The following is a 21,864-nucleotide window of genomic DNA, read 5'->3' as shown; positions in this document are numbered from 1 at the left end:
GACAAACTTTCAGTAAATGTTACTTGATGCCGTATCTGAGATACCTCTGTAGAAGTTTGGGCTTGCCTGAGAGATGATGGTTGTGCTGGGCCTTGCAGGTAGAAGTAAGATAACCTGGTTGAAGAAAGAGAGATTTTATGGAGAGCCTAGAGACCCCATCTGACTTCGAGTCACTTATCAACATATTGCCCCTGCAAGCACAGTACCTGGAATGAAAACAAAGGAAGGCACTAAATACATATTTAATGTCAGTTGAATAAATAAACTGATCTCAAGCAATTCACTTTTCTCTAAAGGCCTCAGTTTTCTTATCTGTAAAATGGAAAAAAATATATATGCCTGTAACCCAGGGTTTTGTTGAGATAAGAGAAGATATTTTTTTAAAAAAAGTTGTAAAACTTAAACAGCTATAAAAATAAAAGGTATTGCTCTTTTAACCATTTCACAGGATTGATTTTATAGAAACAAAGAATTGAATCTTGAATTATATGTAATCCAGCTCTTGCCAAAAATCTCTGTGCAAACATCTGGTATCTAAAACATAGAGTCTAAGGGACAGGCTAACTACGTTGTTCTCTTTAGAGAGTAGTTTTCTCAAACACATCAACTGTATTATGTTAGAGCAAGATAAAAGGAAATACCTATGTATAAATCTGCTCCGGTTGCCATAACAAAATACCACAGACTAGGTGGCTTAAACAACAGAAATTTATTTCTCAGTTCTGGAAGCTGGAAGTCCAAGATCAAAGCGCTGTCAAGGTGAGTGTAATTCTGAGGTTTGTTTTCTTGACTTGTAGGTGGCCATGATCTCACTGTGTGCTCACATGATCTCTGCGTGCACACGCAGAAAGCGAGAGCTCTCTTGCTCTCTTCCTTTATTTATAAAGGCACTAATCCTATCATGAGATCCCCACCCTTATAAATTAATCTAAGCTTAATTATCTTCTAAAGGCCCTATCTTCAAATATCACATTGGGGGATAAGGCCTTAATTCAGCAGTCCCCGACCTTTTTGAACCGTAAAGATTTGGGACGAAACTGCTCTACCTCAGATCATGAGGCATTAGACTCTCATAAGGAGCCGGCAACCTAGATCCCTTTCATGTGCAGTCCACAAAAAGGCTCGCGCTGCTATGAGAATCTAATGCCGCAGGGGCTCTGACAAGAGGCAGAGTTTGGGCGGTAATGCTCGCTTGCCCGCCGCTCACTTCCGGCTGTGTGGTCCAGTTTCTAACAGGCCATGGACCGGTGTTTCAGTCTGCGGCCCTGGGGCTGGGGATTCCTGCAGTTTAATATGAGCATTTTTCCGGAGGGGGATGGAGGTGGAGGTGGGTGGTAGTAAACAATTCAGTTCATGACGACCTGGATAATATTGTGGATGATGTTCTTTTCGTTGCTTATAGGAAGGCTCTCTTGTGCTGTCATTTAGTTTCACTTTCCAGGCTATATCTACCAAGGCTTATGATTTTTATAAGACATGACCTTTGGAAGAATGATTGTATATCTTTACAAATATATATCTGAAAACACTGTTCCCTACTATATTGGAGAGTACCAGGTAGGTACGTCCCAGACTTTAGTGCAAATAATGTTTTTGCTCTCAAAATACACTTCTTTGTTTTTATTTTTCTAATAATAAAATCGATATTTCCCTGGCTGCCAGGAGAAACAAAAGCTAAATCTAGAGCTTATTTTCAACAAGTAGTTTATCAGGTGTCCTTGATTTAGTTTCGTGCTGTCTTGCTCACGTACAAAGTTTCTAGTATATCTTGAACGCTTGCTGCTTCTTTTTTTTTAAGTCACTGTTGTTAATTATTGTTCTTACATGTGCTTATTTTCCATGTAAATTTCACAGTCTTTAAGCTGCTCATACAAAACCAATATTCAACTCAAGGCCTGGTAGACAGCAAACTTTAGAGCACAATACTTGTACATTCCCCTCCCAGTATTGTTCTCATAAGTCTCAGGTCTTCTTACGGTCTTGTTTCATTTTTCATATTAATAAATTTAGGAGAAGGATTGTGGTGACCTATTTGTCATAGGATATTGGGAGAAGATAATTTTATAAATTACAATACTCTGAAGGACCAAAGGGCTTAAATTCCCAGAGCATTGTAAATAATACATTATACTTCACTCCCAATTAATTTTCATAGATACAGAAAATAGAGAGTATGCATAAGCATTTTAAAATACTCTGATGCTGCAATGCTGCATTTGAGTGCATTTCTGAGGCAGGTAATGCTATTAATATGCTTGCTTTGGTTATAGCCATGTCAGGGAAGCATACTGGGAAGCCCAAAGTCCAATTGATTGAAGAAGTTGCAAAGAAGCTTTAAAGTAGCACGTGATGACATATTTTGCTAGGTGAAGGGGATTTTGTCCAGGTTATAAGAACCTTTAGGATGACAATTCATGCTTGGTTGAAGTTCTTTCATTTAGATTTACTACTAACCAAGTAAAAAAAAAACAGTAAGAGAGGTCAACATTCACCAACAGGAACAGCTTCACTGCCTGCCTGATTTCTCCTGAAAGCACATTCCAAGTCTGTTGGTCAAAGAAGCCCTTACAAAATAAGAAATATATTATGTTAGCGACTACAAGAACAGGATTTTTTAATTAGCCTAAGGATGGGACTAAATTGTAGTCAAGGGTCTCTCCTATTACCAGTAAAATCATTGTCATTCTTGCCTTGACAAAGTTACTTAGTTCTATATTCTATTTCTTAATACTATGATCTGGCTTACGGCAGTCTGGCTCATAGAATGCTACAAACATATGTATGATAAAACAAACAGAACACAAAGCAAACCCTTCTGAATAGAGGTGTAAAAACACTATTATCTAGATATTTGTTTTCTGGGGTTTCTCCATTTGAAACTAAAACAATGCTTTTATAGGCAATGAATTCCTATGGTACAGGTGAATAATTTTTTCCAAGGGAAAAAAGACATTAGATAAGATATTTCTTGAAACAAGAGACTATTATATTTTGCTTAATGTCTAAAATATTTAGAATTGGATACTGCGAGTTGCTCTATGAAGAAGAGATTTTGATTGTTTTCTCTGAGAGAGTCACTGTAGGACCTTGGAGAACTTCTTGAAATTTTTGAGAAAATTGGTACTTGTGACTATAAGCCATTATAATAATATAAAATTACCGTCGTGTATTATGTATATGGCTCACATCATGCTTTATAGTAATTAAGCAACATCTTTCCATGATGAATATACTACAGTGTTTTTAAAAATTTATAAAAACTTGAGCTACAATGGGACTTGAATGTGGTACTGTAGTTGTTTTTTCTTCGTATTTTATCAAATTTTTTTACATTTATTACCTACAAACATGTTAAACAATCAGTAGCAGCAAAAGTAGGAAAATCCGTAAGATTCCTTTAATAAATTTATGCTCCCAAGAATTCTCTGTAGAACTGATTGAATGAGTAGGAACAGAGAAAGCTTTTAGAATATAGATCACCATAGAGCTTATTTTGAAAGCTTTACTTAAAAAGTTGCAAAAAGAACATCAACATAACTCAGATCATATTTTGAACTATATCATTCTTTCCTTCAAAGACGTCTAAATACAACTCCCACATACTTCTTACGTAATTTACTGGAGTTTCCCCTAATGACTTTTGCTTGTGAGAATAAAGAAAAGTATTTTCTTTATTCTTCTAAGTATAGCTAAGAAACTTGATTATTATATACAAAACAAAAATAAGAAATCTCTAGAAGATGGAGGAAAGAAAGCAGAGGAGACCTTGAGTCCTGAAATATTGAGGAATCCCTGGGTTTTCTTTTTGTCTCATATATTACAGATTTTGTACAGGAGACATTAGGAACACAGAAATGTAACAACCTTCACAACTTCTTGTGAATCTGTAATTATTTCAAAATAAAGAGCTTAATGAAAAAAAGCTACTAACAACAACAAAAAAAACCCACAACAATACAGCCTATTAGCATATGTCATACATATAGTTTACAGCAAGGCTTATAATAATTGCTAAATATCTCTCCTTGAATAACATGCTATAACAATTTATAAAATGCATAAAACTTTCAGCTACCGTGGATTTTGATTGCAGAACTATAGTTCTTATATCTGGCTGTCTCTTATTAAATTTTCTTAAATTTATTCTTTGTAAACACACTGACTAGAGGGGAAAAACAGGAAAATCCATAAGACCTCTTGAATAAAGTTGTGTTCAATACAATTATCTAAATATATAATTGATAATATGGATAAGAATATACTCTATCATTCATTCATGGTAGAGTAGATAGATGACAAAAACACACTGTTTTCTACACATTCACACAACACTTCTGACACAAGATGTGTGGGTTTTTTCCATACCAAGCAATTCTCCAACTCTATAGACATCAGCTGGGTGCCCTAGAGTTTAATTCAATTTTGATACTATCTGTCTACTTACATTTAGCATCAGATTTCATAGGATAAGGACTCAGTCTCATAAGACTGATCCCACTTCAGATACCAAGTGCCAAGTCTGGGCCCCTATGACTTATGACTTACCACCTATAAGTCAGAAGTTTCCACTACTCCCTTCTTAGGTTCAATAATTTGCTAGAATGGCTTGCAGAACTCAGGGAAACACTTTACTTAGATGTGCTGGTTTATTATAAAGGATACAACTCAGGAAGAGCCAGATGGAAGAGAAGCATAGGGCAAGATACGGGGAAGGGCTAGGTGGTGGTGTTGCAGAGCTTCTAGGCCTGCTCTGGATATACCATCCTCCCAGTAAACCCCCTGTTCAACAACACCAAAGCTCATCAAATATCCTTGTTTAAGAGTTTTTATAGAACTTATTCTCTAGTCTCCCTCTGCTCCTCAGATGTCAGAAGGTGTGGCTGAAAGTGTTAACCCTCTAATCAGTAGGTCTTTCTGTTGACCAGATCAATCCTGAGGCTATCTAGGGGCTCCAACCTAAGTCACCGCATTAGCATGAACACAGGTGTGATCAAAAGTGACTGATAATGAATAACAATAGACACTCCTATCAATCAGGAAATTCCAATGGTTTTAGGAGCTCTGTTACAGGTGTCAAAAACGAAGACTAAATATGTATTTTATCACAGAGGAGAATTTAGTGACATCATTTTTCAATATTTATCTGACTAATAAAGGGTAAAAGGATTTTAAATGATAAGGTTATCTAAATGTAATTTTTTATATTGTTAAATTCTATTATAACAAACTTTCCGAGATAGCCAGCTCCTTTTTAAATCATGAATATTGTTTAAAATTAGTATGATTCTATAAGCCACCTTTGCTTTCTGAGGCTCCAGCAATAAATGCAGGTATTATGATCAGATTTAGTAGTGGAGGAAGGAAAATTGCAGCTGTTAAAATGCACAAATAAACTCTTTTCTAGGTTTTTAACCGTCCCTTTGAGTCACTGTGTTTTTTTGGGTGGCTTGGGGTTTTGGATAACATTTTTTTGATGATTGAGATTAGAAAAAAAAAAAAAAACCCTAGGGAGTAAAGGAAATTAAAGGATAATTACTTCTTGGTGGCACGAAACAAGACAGAACCAGCTTAGTTGCAGCTTCCCATTGCACCTTTGTCATTTTTATCTGACTGTGATACAGAGAGCAAACCCTTATCTATTTTATCCATTGTTGCGTAACAAACTAAGCCAAAACTTAATAACAACAATTTTACTAGTTCGCCACTCTTGGGTCAGCTGCTGGGTTATTCCTCTGGTTAGGGTTAGCATGATTGATTTCTACCATCAGCTGGTGATTTGACTGCGGCTGGTGATTTGACTGGGGCTGAGAGTTTAGGATGGTTGCAACTTTCCTGTTTGACATTAGGGATCCTCCACTGGGATGGCTCGTTTCTGCTGCATGTGCTTCCTCCATTAGGCTAGCCAGGGCTTCTTTATATGATGAAAAAAATATCCCCAACTGTAAAAGGGAATAGATTAAGATTGTATAAGTAGTTTTCAAGCCTCTGCTTAATCCTACTTGCTAATGTCCAATTAGTTATGAAGTCTAATACAGAAGCAATAAGTGGAGAGATAGATCTCACCTCCTAATAGCAAAGTCATATTGCAAGGGTACATGCCTTAAGGAAGAGAGGAGTTTGTGGCCATTTTTTTGATAATTAATTATTACATTATTAGGCATGATAGAAAGCTCTCTTTTCATAAAATTACTGATAAAATGATTTGTAAATATCAACAATGTTTTGTTTCTACAGTAATCAGCTGAAATCCAAATGGAGCTTTATTCTACTGGGCATTTGTTTGTAGTTGTGGGTAGTACCGAAAAGGAGTTCCAGTCCAGACCCCAAAAGAGGGTTCTTCGATTTCTCTCAAGAAAGTATTTGAGGTGAGTCCATAGAGTAAATTGAAAGCAAGTTTATCAAGAAAGTAAAGGAATAAGAGAATGGCTACTCCTGGGGGATGCTGGTTGCCCATTTTTATGGTTATTTCTTTATTAAACAAGGGGTGGATGCTAAACAAAGGGTGGATTTTTCATGCTTCCCCTTTTTAGACCATATAGGGTAACTTTGTGATGTTGACATGGCATTTGTAAACTGTCATGGCAGTAGTGGGAGTGTAGCAGTGAGGATGACCAGATGTTCACTCATGTCGCCACTTGGTTTTGGTGGGTTTTGGCTAGCTTCTTTACTGCAGGCTGTTTTATCAGCATCCTTATGACTTTGTACTGATCTCCTACTCAGTACTTTGTGCTGATCTCCTATCTCATTCTGTAACTTAGGATGTCTAACCTCCTGGGAAAGCAGCCCAGAAAATCCTAGCCTTATTTTACCAAGCCCCTAGTCAAGATGGAGTTGCTCTGGCTCAAACATCTCTGACATAGGTATTCGAATGAAACTTCCTCTGTGTTTTAGTCTATAGTGTGCAAGAGAAAGCATAAGAAAACATAATGATATTTTAAAAAGAAAAATTTAGTCTTTGGGTCAGTTGAAAATGAGTGCTTGATAGTTTATTTTGATTACATTTAAAAAGAAACATCAGTTTCTTTTTAATTTTTCTTTTCCTATGTGGCATCCATAGGAAGAACAGATATAAAAGTTAAATGAAGTTAACTGCTTTTCTGTTTAAATTGAAGATTCACTACATACAACCGATAATGTAAACTGATAAAAGCAAATCAAAGGTTATTGGCAGAAAAATACACAGGCAGCAATAAAATACCCATGCAAACTGTGAATTAGCAAAGTAGAAGAAAAGATTTTTGTATGCAGAAGAAAAAACAGTCTATATAGCATAGTGTGGAGATATCAGTTCAATAAAGGTGCTATTTTAGATGAGGAGGACAAAGCAATTGATATTCTACCATTCTGATGCAAATGGTAGAATGTGAAGATCCAAGATGATTGTGACATTCTGAATCATGATTTGCTTTGTTGCTCTGTTCATGCTGTTCTTTTACATTACAGGTACCAGCTGGTCCTTCTTATTTACTGTTTAAGACAGGAAATATATATGATGAACCAATTCTAGATAAGCAGTTTGCTGTCCCAGAAAGCTTGCAGTTAAGAGACATGAGCAAGTATAACATATAACAAAACAAAGGCATGGATATTGACTCCCAAGTGGCTTAAATACTTAAAGAGGCAGGGAAACTTCTTGGAAATTAAGGAGAGAAAAGTGATTAAAAAAATTAGTAAAATGTACTAAGGATTATTATTAATCCTTCCTTTGTATCTATGAATTATTTTGTTGCAAAATGCTGAGGGGTCATGTCACTTTGGCTAAAAACCTGTGTGTCTCTGAGTGTCAAAATCAGGCATAGGAAAATTAAAGAAGGGTGAGCAATAAACCTGTGAAAAATGTGTGGGTTGTATGTAAAATCATAATAGGGAGTGATCTGATTAGATTAGAATCATGAAAAAGTATCCTATATTTCACTTTTAGTAAATAACTCATGATGTTTATATTTTACAGATAATGGATATCTCATATTTTAGAGAAACATTTTGATACTATTTATAAATTACTTTGGGACCTCTAAATTCTTTGTAGAGCTAGGTAGTCTTAATCTCAAAGATTACTAGAAAGACTAACTTAAAGAAGAGTATAAAATTTATCCTGAAAGGTATCCCAATGATATTAAAGGATTTTTTTAAAGGGCAAAAATTAATCAAATTTGCATTCTGGAAAGATCATTGTGACAACACTAAGGTGGAAGTCAGTAGAATTAGGAGGATATGACTATAATCCACTTAATAAGGGATGAGAGCTTGGAGAATGGCAGGAGAAATATCGAAAGTGAAATGATTTCAAAGCAGTTAGAAAGAGAGAATGGATAGGTCTTAGTAATTGATGAAGTCAGTCATTAATTGAGAAAAAATAGTTAATAGTTAATAATATTAGATGTGGTTGTGCCATTTACTAGTATAAGGAATGCAGAAAAAGGCACATATTTTGAAATTTTGTGTTGAGTTGCTTATGAGACATCCAAGTGAAATGTCCAAGAGGTAATGAACATGAAGATCAATAGAGAATTCCAAACTAAGTGCACAAGGGTTGGAAACAGCATATTCACATTCAGTCCAGAGTTATTAAATATGTGCAGTGTGCCATAAGTACTGAGCTAGTTTCTGATGAGACAACATTGAAAAAGACATCTTTGCTCAAAGAAAATAATTGGAAATTGATGCACTTGACACATTTGATTGAATCCACTAGTTGGGTGTCAATGAACAACCTCGGTCAGCTGTTTTGCAAACACTTAATTTGGAGCATCATGGAATTTGTTAAAAAAGTAAGTATTATTATAATCTCCTTTTTTGAGAAATGTGTGTGTGTTTTTCTTCAGTGCAAAAGGAATATATATTCATTATAGAAGTTACAGATAAGCAAGATAAAATAACTTATTACGAAATATTTACAGTGTGCTTAATACATATCAGGTATTGTGCTATGTGCTGACAATAAATTTCTCATCTTCTCTGTTCCAGTCAAAGAGAAATGTGCTTGCTTCCTATCATGCTGGAGTTTTCTATGTGTAGTAGCCTCTTTCTTTGTTCTTCTTCTCTACTTTAACTTTAATACTGTTAGCCCCTCCAGGTTCCGCCTATGGGTTCCTTGCGCTGGGAGGCCTCCTTTGACTCATACGTTGCAGGCAGATGGAATTATGTTCTTCCATGGCATCTTACACTTATCCAGCTCTCAGCATATTTCCCAATATGTTGTAATTGCTCATTTGCTAACACCAGGTGATTTGGCTAAAAATAATTTGGCCAAAAGCATATTGGTCAGCTTGAGAGTCTATATAAAATGACAATTTGATTGAAAATCAATATTTCATCACAGGATGTGGTTTTTCACATTGATGATTTTGGCATATGTAAAGGTCATTTGCAACTCTTCATGATTCATACATTTTGCTCATTCTTTCACTAGTTATTTTTGATTTTTTTCATCTTTTAAATGATATTTCCTCATTTCTGGCCAACTTCCTACTTTGTAAACTTTGAGCAATTTAAAAACATTGACATAACTTTTCAGATTAGTTCAAATAAAATTAATGATTAATTATAGTGACTGAGATGAAAAGCTGGAAAGCTCTGCAGGTCTTAAAAGCCTCTGGAGACATACATTTTAGCAGATGACCTGAAGATCACCTTCTAGTACTTGACCTTCATTGTTAGAAGCTGTATTTCAGTGACAACTGCTCTCTGATTTGAACTTACTGTTGCCACGTACCTGGAGACATCAAAAACATAGAATGGCATGCTCAATAATTGATAGATATTTATTATTAGTCTTTATTGTAAACATAATATTATAGAACATTTACCATGTGATTTATTTATGCTAGAGCTATAAGCTTATGTTTCATCTTTTAAATTTAGCTGAGAGATACAAGATCCCTTGGACAGAGAATCAAAAGAGCATAAGAGCCAGTATTCAAAAGCCTTATCATCCCCAATCTATGTCTACAGTTCCAGGTTCGAAAAATGGGTCATTACTAATTGGTTTGGCATTTTTGCTTGATTATAGAATGGCCCCTTCTATAGGCGACATGATGACCTCGTTAGGGTTTATCCAATTATCTCCACATTGCTCATTGCTTTTGATCTTTTCCATCCACTTTGTGGGAAAATTTTAAGAGGTAATATGGCCTTTTAAATTCTAGAATTCTTCAATTATGTCTATGTTGGCAACAAGCATGTTGGAATCAAGGCATCATGGATTAAGCCAGAGTGATGCCACTTTCTGCCTTCCTGCAATGCCCTCCATGCTGAGCTTTATCGTCAGCTATAGAGCTCTCATCTGTGGCCTACCATGCACAGAGACCTGATGACTGGCCAGTAGCCACAATACATTTATTGTAGATATAAGTATATTCCAGAACATCTGTAAAATCACTTCATATTTCACACAAACTATCTTGGGAACAATTAGAGCTTTTTTAAATTAAAACATTGATTGGAAACATAGACACTTGAGTTCCACATTGCACATTCAGAAGAAGACAAAACTAAGTTCTTATTCAGTGTGTCAGGGTCTTCTTCAGACAGATAGTGCCTGAAAGGCAGGACCACCGTTTTATTCTATATTGTGGGGAGTAGACTAGTGCCTGAAGCTGTTGAAATGGAATTATTAACTTCTGCCTCTGTGCTCCTTTCCTTTAATAACACATTCAAATGAGTATATTCATTAAACCAACAAATATTTTTTAAGACCTTAGAAAATGCCAAGCAGCATCCTAGGTGGTAAAGATAGAGTAGTGAGCAAAGCAGAGAAAGTTGTTTTCCTCATGGAGTTTATAGATTTTTTTTTATTAAGAAATAAACATTTATAGATGATGTTTTAATGCTTTATTTATGGCATATGACTTTCACTCAAGTGTGGTTACTTAAAAGACAGGGACATCGTAAAACTGTCACATTTCTCTTTGTGGCCCGGATATCAAACATGTAGTGAAAACTCATCTGACCTCAGAGTATCAATTCTTTGAGTGTTTTGCCTTAGCTGTGCATGGAAGGAACCTGGGAAGCGGTAGACTATACCTGTCATTCTCTTTGTTGATGTCCCCAAGTATGTGGCAATAAGTGGTTAGAATTAGGTAGCAATTGTTACTGAAGTAAAGCTTCTAATACTGAAGGTCAAGTGGTAGAAGGTGACACTCAGTCACCTAGTGAGATGCATGTCTCACAATCACTGATGACAGAATGATGGAGACTTTGGCAAAGACTCTTACTTCTAGAATCGGATCTCTATTTAGCACAGTGACTACTAGTAATGTTACTGCGGAAAAGTCTTAAGTTTCCTTTCTTCATCTTTTAGGTTATATTGGTTGGGACTGTTTACATTCCCTTCAGTAATCCTCAATACTTTGATAATTTTTCTTGTTTGTTTATGATGGTGAGGATGAGAAAATTAGCCATATTCTGCTGCAGCAGCTATTTAATCTTTTCATTTGTTTTCCTTGCATATACAAACTCTCCAGGCAGTCAAACTCTAGCTCATGACTCTGTAAAAAGTACGATAAAAACCTACATTCATCAAGCTTTGCAGTTTTATTCCCTGGTTCCTAATGAAAGGTGATGATACAGTGTCTCCTTCGTCCCTAGTGTTTGAATGAAACTAGAGAAATAATGTCAGCTTTTTGAACTCACCCTACTCATGGTAGAAGGAAAAGAAGGTATGGGAGGGGAAGATAGTCCTGATTATAAGCGACATCTGGGACCAGATCCATGAAGCAAATTTCTCAATATACAGGACAAAAAGCCACTAAAAGACAAAATAACAGGAAGATGCAGATGACAAATCATTCTACGATTTTTGAGGTTCGTGATTCTTTTGAGCTGAGACATGCACAAGGGCAGTACATCTGCTGGCAAGAACAGTAGGCTTTACCAAGTAGAAAAACAGCAGAGGTGTGGAGGTTGAGAAATCCTCTTGTTCCACTCTAACCACCATGGTTGAGCAAGAAGAAGATGAAGCCACTAACCAATTTTAAACATGAAAATGAAATCATAGAAATTATTCTTGAAGAGTATTAGTCTTGCTTTAGAGTGGAGATCTGTCGTGTGCTGGTAAATCTGTTGAAGTGTTTGCCGCTTTTTGCAGTATAGATATTTTCCCCATGGGTGATTTTAAGCTACCTGTGGTTTGAAAATCCACTCAAAAAAATCACTGAGCATTTAACAATTGGTTCTCATGAAACAGCAGGAACTGGCTTCAATAGACCATGGGTTAGAAAATAGATTTCTTTTGGTGTTACCCTTTGTTTTTTCATACCTCAAGTCCAGGGGTAGGACATCCTGGTAGAAGGCTGTTGCCATAATTCAAACATTAGAATATGGATGAAGATGGACAAACTAATGGAATTCTAATGAGGATGGGGAAGGAAGTTTTTTGTCTAAAGGAGAAAGAGATTTACACTGAATGTGGTGAATTAGGGAGTGGAAAGATACAAAGTGACTATAACTTTGGATATTGGGCTCGGGGGTGGTCCTATTCACCAAGATAGAGAAGACAGGAAGAACATTAGTTTATAAAGAGTGAGCTGGGTAATCAAATTCAAGTTTGGATATGCTGAATTTGAGGTACATATAGAATCCCGAAGAGAGATATTTTAATATAGAATTGATGATTGTTAGAACAGTACTTGAGAAGGGGAATAAGGATAGGATAAAGGACACACCCAGTGAATATTCTCTCATTATAGGAGGAGGAAAGAAAGAAAGGGAAAAATGTGAGTCCTAATAGCTTTGATATTGCCCTGAAAGGAAGTGGAAAGGGTTCTTGGCTGATGTGCTTAATTTACTCAGCAAAGTGGGAAGCACAGCTATGTGCTGAGGCCAAGGCATAAGTAATATAGGAGCTGTGAGAAGACATTTGAAAATTTAGGGATATCTATTAAGGGAAATCATTCGAAGAAACAGCTGAGGGAAAGTTTCCTAGGGAGTATTAATGACCCAAATGAAATTAAGTTTGTCGTGGTTTTGATTCAATGTTTTAAATAGTTACATGCTTTTGTGATAATCAGATAATATTGTTAAAAAATTCTCTTACTCAGGCTTTCCACTCATTTCAATATAGTCTAAGAACCAAATCATTGTATATTTCAAAAGCAAACATTTTATGGTGCTTCACTTCTTAAAGTTTTGTATATTATTCATTCATTTAATCCCCACAGCGATCATGGGAGGCAGGCTTCATTATTTTTCCCATTTTAAAGGTGAGGAAATGTAGTCTTGGGGCATTTGTGACTTTCCCAATGTCACATGGTACAGCTGAGATTGCAACCAGTTCCACTGGCTCCAGAGCTGGTGCTTTTACTTATTTCACACACCTCTTATAGATTTATATAGTATTTGTAGGATTTGGTCATAAACATTATTAATTTTACTGCATTTTATCATTATGCAAACCAAATTAAGAGAGTATAAAACAAAAATGTAAAATCAAAGCAACGAATAGTGAGTACCTTTATACAGTTTTACTTACTGATACATAGGGAAATAACAATTCAACACAGGAAACAAAATTATAGATAGCAAAACCTTAAAAGAATGGAAGAAACCTCTTCTATGACACTGTATGTGGAAGTTGTTTCACTCTTATCAGAAGCCGAGAAAAACTATATGTTTTCTTTGATACCAGCATAGAAGCCATTCCCTGGCAATCATATACAACCATGGTATTTGAGAAGATCTCTGCAGAATAACAATAATATGAATAAAAAATCAGAGTTATATGAAAACACATAATGAAGACTATATATTAAGGACTCTGCTTTCTGTAGCTTGAGATGTCTCTGAAATTGCTATGTCAGTCCTGTTACAAGGATGCATTCAATCCAAAATAAGCTAAGTGGAAAGAGAAAAGATGGGCAGTTCCCTAATGGCTCATGCCTGTAAGTTTTACTGACATCTAAGAACAAAGCATTTTATATCATGCATATTGTGGTCTCTTCATATACCCATATACTAACATTAAGATTTATTACTGGCTGGGCATGGTGGCTCATGCCTGTAATACCAGAACTTTGGGAGGCTGAGGCGAGTGGATCACGAGGTCAGGAGATCGAGACCATCCTGGCTAACACAGTGAAACACCGTCTCTACTAAAAAGTAGAAAAAAATTAGCCGGGCATGGTTGCAGGCGCCTGTAGTCCCAGCTACTCCGGAGGCTGAGGCAGGAGAATGGTCTGAACCCCAGAGGCGGAGCTTGCAGCGAGCCAGATCTGGCCACTGCACTCCAGCTTGGGTGACAGAGCGAGACTCCGTCTCAAAAATAATAATAATAAAATAAATAAATAATAAAAGATTTATTACTTAGAAAATTGAGTTGCAATGATTTTATTAATTCCAACTTATTAACTAAGAAAACATCACTTAAATATTTTTTTTTAACAAGACAAGAAGACAAACCTGACATTTATAGTTAAGATTCTAGTGGATGGGGATAGCTGGTCAAGTAAGTTGAACCTCACAAAATTTCTTCTTAGCAAGTCTGGTTCATGCATCTCCAAAAACATTACCATATCACTGCACCTTACATCATATTGTAAGTTTTATTAATAATATATTTTAAATTATATCTGTCTTGGACTTAGTGAATGATTACCTACCTAAAAGAGCTGTTGGTATCTCAACCTATTTTGCTGTGATACCACTAAGTTTGCTGAGAGTCCATCAGCTTCAGTCTCACCGTGATTTAAAAGCATCAATCCAAAGAGCATCATGCTTTTACAAAAGGCCTGTGGCATCCCAAACTCATTTATATTGTATTAGCTACTAATTCAGTAACCTATAGCATTTTTGTTAATCTAATAACCTGAACAGTGAGTTTGAAATAACTGTATGATGCTTCTTTAAGGATGAAAATTTGGTACATTTTTAAAGAGTTCCTCTACTTCTATTTTCTCATCACACTAATCCATACCACATGTCAATTTACTTTGATAAACATCATTACTATGTGCCTGACAAGGTGATGATACAAAGCTGGGTGACACATAACAAATGTATTCAGTGAGTTCACTGTGTTGTAGTAAAGATAGATATAGTTCATGAGGCAATCTAGAGTAGAAGTATATTAATTAAATACATATTTATCAGGTATCTACTAAGTGCCAAACTCATATACACAGTGCAGTCACAGAATAATGAAATAGTTGAACTTCAGAAAGTTAGCAAGTTAAAAAAAAAGATGACATCTGAACCAGGTGGTTCTACAATTAAGGGAGCAATACATACGAAGGTATAGAGATGTAAAATAGTGGAAGTTCAGTATATACAAGGTGTGTAGCATTGCTGAATTATGGAGTATGAAAAGCAGAAAATTCAGCAAGAAACAATATTAATTGTTATAAAATCTTCCTTAATTATGACTATAATCACAAGCTGCTATTCTCATAACTTTAGGTGTTTCTCATTTCATATCATCAATCCTGACTATTTCTAAATGAAATTAAAGATTTTCTTTAAAAAAAGACTAGCCCGCCTGTTCATCCTTAGTTGTTTTTTCACTTTATGCAAATTTAATATTTGCTATTCTCCAAAAACAATTTGACACTTTCTCCCTTTGCATTTTTTCATGCTACTTCCTGTGCGTGAGAAGCTTCATGATTTGTCATGATCCTACTCCTTATTGAAGGCACAGTTCAAAAGGCACAATTGCCGGAAACATTGCAAGATTTCCCAACTGCATGTTTGCTCTTGTCTCCCTGGAACCCCCTGAGTTCCTACAGTTCAGGATACTTTTTTTCCTTTGAAACTTTTCACAACTCTGAACTTTTCATTCCTGTGTCTCTGCTTGTTTAAAAATAAGTTTATAAGCTTCTTCAGCTTTTTATTTCTTGCCAACAATGCAGTTAGAAAAGCACAGACTATAGTAAAAATATCCAAAAAAGTACAGTAATAGCCCGGAAAGACATATATTTCTACTCATTGGAAACACATTTAACACCCATGGAAAAGTCCTAGGCAAGTACACAGGTTAGCTGTGCAGATGTCCTCTACAACATTCAGGAACCAGGCAGTCAGAGACTTCCGTTTTCACCAATTACCTTTCAAGGCTATCATTGGCATTAACATTCCAATCAGCCAGAAGAGAAAATGAGAGTGAGTATAATGAAGGTTTCCTAGGCTTGGCGTGGGTGTGGCACAGCTCACTTCTGCTAATAGTCTCTTAGCTGTTGCTTAGTCACATGGCTACATTTCACAGAAAAGAGAGAGAGAGACATATCCAGATAATGTGAGTGTTTAGGTACCAGTCTCTGCCATGTAAGATTGTTATAAAACTTTACAAAATAACAATACTAGCCAGTATTTACGGAATATTTATCATATGCCATGCTGTTTTTTCCTAAGTGACTTACATGTATTAAACTATTTACAACAGTCCTGTAAATTCGGATACTCTCTTACCTCCCTTATTTTATAGATGAAGAAATTAAGACAAAAGAAGTTTAAATAACTTTATGAGGGTTGCACAGCCAATATATGGTAAAGTAGGGGTGTGGTTCCAGAGTCTATGTTCTTAAACACTATAGCACACTGACTTTAGGACAGTAAACTATCAGTAGACTTTGGTTGAATTAATGCAATGTAATTATCTCAAGTAACTAATCAGCCCTAGGACTTAAGGTTGCAAGATTAACATTTACATTTCAGTTTCCATCTATACAAAACGACACTTATTTGAGAAAAAGTTTATCCGGAAAATATTTAGGAATCTACCTGCAAAGTGTTTACAAAGCACTTTGAGAAAGACATTATGGAATGGTTTTATAGTGTTGTATTAAGAATCACATCATCAACATATTATATGGAAATATTAGCCAATGGGCAATTTTTCTTCATATTTTATTATTTAGTATAATTCTTAATCAATAGATGAAAGTCTCCAATAAACATGAAGGCAGTTTACCTACTCTTCATTTAAAACACTGCCTGGAGGTGACTTGTGTGCCAGACAGCCTGGAGACGCTGTATTGATAGCTGAGTCTCTAAGTAAATCAATGGATTTGTGCCTTGAAACCCATTCAAAAAACATTTTTACCAATCCATTGAAGAATACCGAAGATAAAATTGTAATGGAAAAGCCTTCTGTGAGTGGGGTCATCCATTCTTGTGCTTTGTTTGTGCTTTCTAATACAAAAGGTAACTAATTCGTCTTAATAGGTCAGCGCTTTTTTAGTCTTCTTTCAGACTTATGCTCTATTCTACGTGATCCTCTCTAAGAAGAAAGGCATTTATTGATTTCCCCTTAAGCAGCCAACTGCAGACTTGGAGTATCTTGGCTCAATCAACAAAACCTGCATTTTGCAAAACATTATCCCTGAATGATTTTATAGAACGTTTCTTAAGTTTTACCTTTCTTAATAGAGGAAAGTCTATTCATTGCTTCGTAGACATAACTTATATATTAGGATTATGTATGGCTATTTTTTATTAACATAGATATACAATAATGACTCATTGCCATTGTTTGAGTTCCTATAAATTATACCATATTCTTTTGGTATTTCATCTGTGTAAATACTCATTTCTCCTCCATCCTTGATTGAGATAGGACAGTTATCTTTTGGGCTTGGCCTCTGCCCGAATCTGGATAAAGACCCATTGTTTGGTTCAAAGATGAACTGAGGAGACTCACAGAGATTTAGACTGGGGCTACTCATATAAGTGAAAAACTCTTTTCCACTGGAACTGCAAGGATGGGAAGCTGGAATTACTGTAGCCATATCGCTTTCATCTTTTGTTTATTTATTTACTTAACAAATATCTCTGCTACATCTACCTTGTGCCAAGCATAGGCACTTAGAATACAGAAATGAACAAAATAGACAAAAGTTCTGGACAATTAGATGTATGGATCATCCTGAAAATGATTAACATAGTAAACCCACATAAATTAGAAGTGAGAAACTAGAGGATCTGGGTTTTGTCAACATTGTTTAGGTCCCAGAATCAAGCCTGGATGAAAAACTTCATACTGGCATAAAAAATTCTATTTCATAAGCCAGTATGTTTGTTTTCTTAAGCTGGTATGGATTAAATATTCTGTCACTTGTGTTCAACGGCATCCCAATTAATACTCAAGCTTAACCTCATTTATACTATAAAAATTGTTATTTAATGTTACTTGAATATTCTGTCCTGTTGTACATTCTTATGTCCTCGGTTTTCTTCTTGCTATCACTGCCTTATATTTTCAGTTCATTTTGATGATCCTAAGAGCCCTATTGAAAAAATATAGGCATTGCATCATAATTTCCATTTATGGCTGAGAAAATTCAGAATAAAGTACTGGAAAATATAAATGTCATTCGTGTTCCTTATGCTTGAGACGTGCAATATAAATCAGGAAAGAGAACAGGCATGTATAGATGTAGTCACTTCTGATTATAGAAACACATATACTCTATATTGATCAAAGGTATCATTTATAATTTACCATCAATCTGATATTTTTCTCTAAGTTATTACTTGCAATGTGGACTCTGTAAGATTTACATGTTGTTTTAATGCTGTTTTTGGCACACTAATCATATTATTTAAGCAAAAGTAACATGTCATAGTGAAGTCGTTTTAAACAGAAAATACAATTTTATAATGATGTTTTATGAATTCTGCTTACAATACTCCCTTCATTTTTCATTAAAGTTATCTGATTTTTTGTAAGATATCATATTTTCATTCAATGTGGAAAAAAAATATCCAAACTGTAGATTAAAATACTTTTTGTTTTGTTGGGTTATGCAATTAATGTACTATGTTAAAAATACTTTTCTGCTTGTTACAGACAATGAGAAAATATAGAAGAGTATAAAGTAAATGAAAATCACCCCTAATTCTGCAATTAACTGATATTTTTATACATTTCTTTCCAGGATATATTTAAATAAATAGATTAATTTATATACATTTTTTTAAAATGACTAATTTCTTACCTATGGTACTAGATGCTGATTTTCATCACTTGCTCCCGTGTTTTGAGCATCTTTTTATTCAGTATTAAAAGAAACATTTTAACAACTCATCAGCAAAATTAATTCAAATGCTCCTTAATGGTGCAAATTTATATTGTTTCTAATTTTCATCATTTTAAACGACATTAAAATCTGTTCTTTTATTTCATATTGTTTATCTTCATCTCTAATTATGTAATAAGAAAAAATTCTTGAAGTTTATTTTTAAAATGTGAAACAGAATCATTTATTTTGAATGTTCTTTTTTGTTTATTACTGAGGATAACTCAGTTTCTTTCTCCACTTTTCCGGTGACATAATTTCTTTATTGCTTTGTTTGTAATCTCTGTATTGTAATTAAATTAAAAATTAACTCTTTGTCTCCCATAATCATTGCCAGTATTTCTCTCAATTTTTTGTTTTCAATCTCATTTAAGAGATTGTTGGCATAAAAATATTTGCTTTACATGCTGACATTATTTTCATTATTTATTTTTCTTTGTGATTTTTTGCAATGTCTTTTTGTTCAATGTATATGTCCATTCTTAAATCATTTACATAATATTTAAATCAAATTGTAAATATCCTTTTAGAGTATATGATTACAATTTGTAACTTAAGTTTCTTAATGGGGAACTAAGTTTGAATTATTATGTGAGGCAAAATTTGTGTTTTTCATTGTTTTAATAGAAATACCTATTTTACCCAAATCATTTGTTGCTTAATTTGTATTTTCCTCACTGACTTTAATGATTTATTTATTGTATAATTATTTAGATATAAGAACACATTTTTCTGCTATTTACTTTGTATTTTGGGGATCTATTTACAGTTTTTTTCCTAGCATTATACTGAATTAATTTTTATAGCTACATCTTAGCTAATATCTAATATAATATCCATATCACTTTTATTTTTAGAATATTTATATCTATTTATATTTACAGATAAAATCATGTTTCATAAGCTCCATAATAATTCACTTATTATTTTCATCTGACTTAATCTCATATGTTAGTGAAATTAGATTATTAAAAAAATTATACTTTTCCTGAAACATGAAGTGTATCTCTGTTCATTTGTATCTTCTATAATATCTTCATATATATAAATATTTTATACATGCATGTATTTAGATTTCTTTTTTTAGTTTCCCACATATTTTTCTTTCCTATCAGTCAGCATACAGTACAGCAAAAATATTGCTCATTAGATGTTTCAAATATTAGGGAATTTTAAACAGGATATTTGTTTCTTAGAGCATGATTAGAAGGGCTAAAAGAGGGAGAATCAGGGGACATCTGTACCTCATTGATTTTGAGAACACTCCTATGTCTGTAACCCAAAGATCAGAAAACTGCCATTGCTTTCTCTACAACTGTTCATGAATTTTTGGCTGGCTACTAGATGTGAAGCATGGCCGCTGCAACTGTCTCTCAGTATTCATGTGGTTATGACATTGCTTGCTGTCAGAAGGTCACCTGGAAGAGGGCTTCTGCTTAATTTCTGTCTTTCAAATTTGGGCAGCAATACCGTAAATTACTAAAATCTATTTTACATCCAAGAGTTTAGCTTCAGTGTAATCAAGTAAATGTAGATTTTAGGTTAGGAATATCTGCAAAATTGAAAGTTAGTGTCAAATTCATAAGAGCAATCTTAATGAGTGTTTTTTATTCCATCTCCTCACAAGTTACTGCTGATGTATAGTAATTCCATTGTGTTTGAATGTTTCTTACAGTGTCTTTATTTCTAATTCAAATTTGTTTCATGCAACACCAGCAATAAAAACAAATATAATTTCCAATTATAAAAAAGATTATTTGTACAAAATATCTGAAAAAATTAGATTAATTTAGATAATTAAATTAATATTTCATTGATACACATAACAGATTAATAATGCATGGGAAACTGTACTATCAGTAATTTCAGAAAAAAGTCAAAATGTAATTCTTCGTAAGTACTTATTTAATAATATCGTTCTCTTCTTCATTTTCTTTACTTCTTGACCTAAAAACAAGTAACTCAAATTCATGAATGTATAGTATATAACTGGATTTTTTTGTTCATTGTTTTCATATGCTGTGTTTTAATTTGGTTTATTTTAGTATGAGTTTTGAAAGACATTAATAATGAATTTGAAAAAAAAATTTCCCTACACATTTATTTCATAGCTCAGAAACCAAATTACTTTTTGTCAATGCAATAGATGCAGTCCATGTGACCAGGTTACATAAATTCTGCATCTGACGGTGATATGACAAGAGAGGTAGAGAAAGATGGCCAAAATAGAAGACTCCCTCTATCATCCCCTCTACAACAACACCAAATTTAACAACAATCTACACACAAAAAGTATATTCATAAGAACTAAAAATCAGGCAAGCACTCACAGTATCTGGTTTTAAATTTATATCACTGAAGGAAGCACTGAAGAAGTCGGGAAAGACAGTTTTGATTTGCTGATGCTACCCCTCCTTCAACCCATCGCAGTAGCTGTGGCATAGATAGAAAATCTGTATGCTTGGAAGAGGGAGCATGCATCAGTTGTGAGACATTGCATTAACTCACTGCTGCCCTGTCATAGCAGAAAGCAAAACTGTGCTGAACTCAGCTGATACCTGCCCACTGAGAGAGCATTTAAACTAGCCCTAACCAGAGGGGAATTGTTTATACTAATAGTCAGAACTTGAGTTCTGGCAAGTCTTACTACTGTGGGCTAAAGGGCTCTCAGGTTCCAAATAAATTAGTGAGGAAGACTAGGCCATAATAACTGTGACTCCTGGGTGACTCCTAGTGCTAAACTTGACTCAGAGCCAGTGGACGAGGGGGGGCGTGCAACATACTGAGGCAGCAGCTGGCATATCTAAGCCAGTGCTTGTGCCATCCCACCCTCAACCCCAGATGGCATAGCTCATGG

The sequence above is a fragment of the Papio anubis genome, chromosome 3 (assembly GCF_008728515.1).
Source record: "Papio anubis isolate 15944 chromosome 3, Panubis1.0, whole genome shotgun sequence".
NCBI classification, from domain to species: Eukaryota; Metazoa; Chordata; class Mammalia; order Primates; family Cercopithecidae; genus Papio; species Papio anubis.
The sequence above is the reverse complement of the archived record's forward strand: the minus strand, read 5'-3'. Positions refer to the sequence as shown.